This window comes from Pteropus alecto, unplaced genomic scaffold, assembly GCF_000325575.1.
Source record: "Pteropus alecto unplaced genomic scaffold, ASM32557v1 scaffold124, whole genome shotgun sequence".
NCBI classification, from domain to species: domain Eukaryota; kingdom Metazoa; phylum Chordata; class Mammalia; order Chiroptera; family Pteropodidae; genus Pteropus; species Pteropus alecto.
In genome coordinates this window covers 38,711-43,713 of record NW_006435779.1, presented here as the reverse complement: position 1 = coordinate 43,713, position 5,003 = coordinate 38,711, and the positions used below count along the sequence as shown (strand labels likewise).

At 39.3% G+C, this 5,003-nt stretch overlaps 1 pseudogene; it reads left to right on the top strand.

Moving 5' to 3' along the window:
• The first annotated feature begins 702 nt into the window (after positions 1–702).
• Positions 703–820, top strand: LOC112479401 (annotated as a pseudogene).
• Positions 821–5,003: the final 4,183 nt, after the last annotated feature.

Genomic DNA, 5,003 nt, shown 5'->3' with positions numbered 1-5,003 from the left:
CCCCAATGTCACTTTTCCCCCAATTTGTGTTTTTTTTTTTTTTTTTTGTCATTTTGTTTTAGGTGAACTGACCCCTTTCAGTATTTTGTAGTGCAGGCCTCGTAGTGGAGAATTCTCTTAATTTTTGTATGTCTAGAAAAGTTTTAATTTCTCTTTCGTATCTAAAGGAGAGCTGAGCTGGATACATTATTCTAGGCAGGTAGTTCCTTTCACTTAATAGTTTAAATATTTGATTCCATTCCTTTCTGGCTTGTATGGTTTGCGCTGAGAAGTCTGAGGGCAATCTAATGGGTTTACCTTTATAAGTTACCATTTTTTCTCCCTGGCTGCCTTGAGAATTCTGTCTTTGTCATTGGTTTGTGATAATTTTAATACAATGTGTCTTGGTGAAGGCCTTTTTGGGTTAAGATAATTGGGTGTTCTATTGACTTCTTGAATTCCAAGCTCCAGCTCATTCCTTAGATTTGGGAAATTCTCAACTATTTGTCTTAAAATGCTTTCTAATTCTTGTTCCTTTTCCTTGCCTTCGATAATGCACATTATTCTTACGTTTCTTCTCTGATGGTATCAGCTAGTTCTTGAATTTCTCTTTCATTATTTTTTATTCTTTTGTTTCTTCTTCTTTCTGATTTATTTCTAGATTTCTGTCTTCGATATCATTGATCCTTTCCTCCATTTGGTTGACTCTATTTCCCAAGCTTGGTCTACAGCCATGCCACTTTGAACAAGCCCAAACCCATCTGATCTCGGAAGTTAAGCAGGGTTGGGCCTGTTAGTATTTGGATGGGAGACCACCTAGGAAAACCAGGTGCTGTAGGTGTAAAAATAAAAAATCAGGAATTGTAAGCTGACAAGTTCCTTCCAATCTGTGAGGTCAACCAAGGGTTGCCTTGCCTAAAAAAAAAAAAAAGAAAGAAAGAAAGAAATACTAAAATAAAATAAAATAAAAATATTTCCCAAGCTTGCTGTTTCATTTTTCAACTCTTGCAGTGTGTTCTTCATCTCCAGAAGTTCTATTTGTTTCTTTTTGAGGGTTTCAATATCCTTGCTCCGCTCATCTAGTTGTTTTTTCTATTCCTGAAATTGTTGATTTGAGTAGTTTTGGATCTCATTGAGTTTTTTCAAAAATACCATCTTAAATTCTCTGTCTTTTAATTTGCATATCTCTATGTCTATAAGCTTATTTTCTGGAGATTTTTCTCTTTCTTTCTGAGATGCCTTGTCCTATTGGTTGGTGATGATGCGTAATGGACTATTTCTCTGCCTGGGCATTAATGAAAGTGTATTCAGCTTTTTTCCAGAAAGAAGATTTATTATGTAAAGATCTCTCTTTAGCCTGTTGTAAAGAAGGCGCTTTTTTTTTTTTTTTTTTTGGTTTCCAGTAGGTGGCATCTAAGCCTCTTGGAATCCTGCTTTATATAAAGTCTTAATAACACTTTTTAAATTTTCTTGTAGATATTTAATCATGCTTGCTACCCTCAGTTTCAGTCCCTGTCAGTGTCAGGGACAGTCTCAGCAGCGTTTGCTCAGATTCTCCTGGGGCTCCGCGGTGATAGATATCATAGGGTATTGGGGGGGAGGGACCCTCTGGGTTGGGGGTTGAAGACTGCGGCTCAGCCTCAGTTTTGCAACCGCAGCCAGCAAAAATTAACTGTTGTTCCTCTGCGGTCCCATCCCACTTCTCTGCTTTCTGCCCTGATGACTGGGCCCTGCAGCCAGCCAGCCATGGGGAGGTCACAGCTATCCCAAGCAGGAAAGTTCAGGGAACTCGCCACATGAACTCACCACTCCTTCTCCCCTCCCCCTCCTCCTGCAGGGAGCTCCAGTGGCTGTGAGAGGCAGCTTCTTTATTACTCCCAGTCCACCGCCCAACACCTAGAGTTCTGACCTGTAGCAGCTCTTATGCTCAGATCCTACACTCAGACATGCTGGTGTGCAGTTTAGGTGTTTTTTGTTGAATTTTAGATGTGCAGCTTATTGTTATTCAAGGGTAGTTGTCTGGGGATGTCCCTCACTCTGCCATGTTTTCCGGGATCTGGGCCTGTTATTTTGTTCTCAATAGAATGTAGCTATCCTGAAGATACAGTTATTAAAATTACAGACATTATCACTCAGAGTTTAAACATTTAAAAAATGATTCATTAAATGTCAGAACAAATAATTGAACCAAAATTTGTTACCTTATAATTTTCTTCCAGAAGATCTCAAATCTTTTTCTGGTTGATCTTAGGAAGTATTATTGATGTATTCTCTCTCTCACTGCAGCACAGCAGTTATTGTTTTCATCTATAAACTCCAAAATCTGTGATCTCTGGCTCGCTCAACAGAATGAGTGACTTACTTAAAACTAACCCCACATTTTTCACACAACAGCCTGATGTTTGGAAGGATAAATTATAGCCTCATAGCCTAGACCAGAAAATGAGATCATAACTCTGCCATCCCATCTTGAGAGAAAAGCAACTAGTAGACACTGTAAATAGTAAATTCATTAACTCAATTCAACAAATATTAAAGACCTCATCTGACCAGTCCCTGTGTTGGACTCTATATGAGATCCCAGGGAGAATGGCCACAGCTCTTGGGCTCTGTTAGAAATCAGGGTGGGGGGTACATCAGGAGAAGCCGAGCAAGGGATGAAAGTGACGGATAAAAAGAAATAAGGCCCACTGGATTCTAGCATTATTGATTGTAATGCAGCCATTAAAATACAGCAAAGTCTAGAGCAGGGGTCCCCAACTCCTGGATCGCAGACCAATACTGGTACGTGGCCTATTAGGAACAGGACTTCACAGCAGGGGGCTTCATCTGTATTTGCAGCTGCTCCCCAGCGCTAACATCACCACCTCAGCTCCACCTCAGATCATCATGCATTAGATTCTCATAGAAGCACTGGTCCCTGGTGCTAAAAAGGTTGGGGACTGCTGGTCTAGAGGAAGGATTCTTAGCGGGAATGGGGGAGGTGTGTGCACACGTGTGTTTATTTTCTAGAGATGGGAAGGGGAAAAGCAGAGAGGACAAACAGTTTTTAAAGTTGAGATGGGCTACATGTGTCTTACCCTATTGCCCCATAGCTTGGTGGTTCTCATCCTTGTCTTCACATTAGACTCACCCATGGAGAATTTAAAAATATGTAACAAAAGACACCACCCCATCACCGGAGCAGTTAAAATTTGCATCTGAAGGACTGGATGGCAGCATATCTAAGCATTTTCTTGAGTATTTTAAATTACAACCAGAGTTGAGGACCAAGGACCCAGCCTCTACTTTGAAGGAAAGCCTAAATTGATGGTGGCTTAAATATTAAATCATTTTTGGATATTCTTATTCTTTCTAGAATTCCAATAAAGAGTCTCAAAATGCACATTGGTGTCACCAACTGAATGATCGCCTTGGATACTAGAAGGTTCAGTTTGGGTTTTTTAGTACCAAATGCATCAGTTTAAAAAAAAAAAAAAAACCTCGGATAATAAGTATTGTTCATTTTGATGTATTAATGTGTTTATTTACCCAGAGGAAATATGTAAACACTAGTCAAATTTTATTTAGAGATTTTTAAAGTTTATAAATGTAATCTGAAGGGTGTTTTTGGCCTTACCACTGTGGTAATAAAGTAATAATAACATAAGTTTTTATTGATACTCCTGTCTCTCAAATCCACTGGCCATGCCTTGCATAATACCTCAGCTCTCTCTTGGTCTATGGTTTCTTAACTTCTTCAGCATTCCTTGGGATTTTCAGAGGGGTGTCTTATGCAACATCTTAAACACTTTCATTTTCTGCATATGATCTGCTCTGACTTTACTGTCTCTCTAGGCCTTGGTCTACTCTCATTTCTACTTGGCCAACTGCAATGCTAATGCAGTCTAGAGCAAACTTCAAGGGAGCACCTGGCTGAGGGCTTACCTCTGTCCTGGCCTCCAAGTCTTCCTCCTCCTCTTTGGACATCTGTTATTACTCTTATCACCCTATTCCAGACATCACCATCCCCACCAATCCTTCTGCTGCCTCACCGCTCTCTGGGGCTGGCAAGACTCTCTCTGTCTACACATGGCTGCTGCTTCCAGCTATTGTTTCTGCCCCTGATACTTCTTTTACCTCCTGCATCATCAGTGCCTATATCTAGAACTGTGCTCTATCAAATAACTACATTGGCCACTGCTGCATCTAAACCACTCCTGAATCTGAATAGACATTTCTCCAAAGAGGACATGCAGATGGCCAACAGACATATGAAAATATGCTCACTATTACTAATCATCAGGGAAATGCAAATCAAAACCACAATGAGATATCACCTCACACCTGTCATATTGGCTATCATCAAAAAAATCAACAAATAACAAATGCTGATGAGGATGTGGAGAAAAGGGAATCCTTGTACAACCATTGGTGGAATTGTAAATTGATGCAGCTACTTTGGAAAACAGTATGGAAGTTCTCCCCAAAAAATTAATAATAGAACTGTCATTGGACCTAGAAATTCCACTTCAGAGTATTTATCTGAAGAAAACCAAAACAGTTTTTTTTAAAAAATACATATACACCTCTATGTCTATTGTAGTATTACTTAAAATAGCCAAGATATGGAAACAACTTAGATGTCCATCAATAGGTAAACAGATAAAGATAGCAATAAAAAAAAAAGAATGAAATCTTGCCATTTACGACAACATAATGGGCCTAAAAGGTATTATGCCAAGTGAAATAAATCAACAGAGAGAGACAAATACCATATGATTTCACTTATATGTAGAATATTAAAAAACAAGACAAATGAACAAAGAAAACAAAACAAAATAACCCGTAAATATAAAGAATAAGCTGATGATTGCCAGAGGGGAGGGGATTGGGGGATGGGTAAAAAATAAACCACTCTGATGTTTTCCCAGGCCATTGTTTGAACCATCATGCTCACTTCCATATCATCACTAGGTCCATGATGTTCTGCTGTATGTTGCCTCACAAAATCACAAGCTCCCAGGACTTTTCTTTTCCTGCTG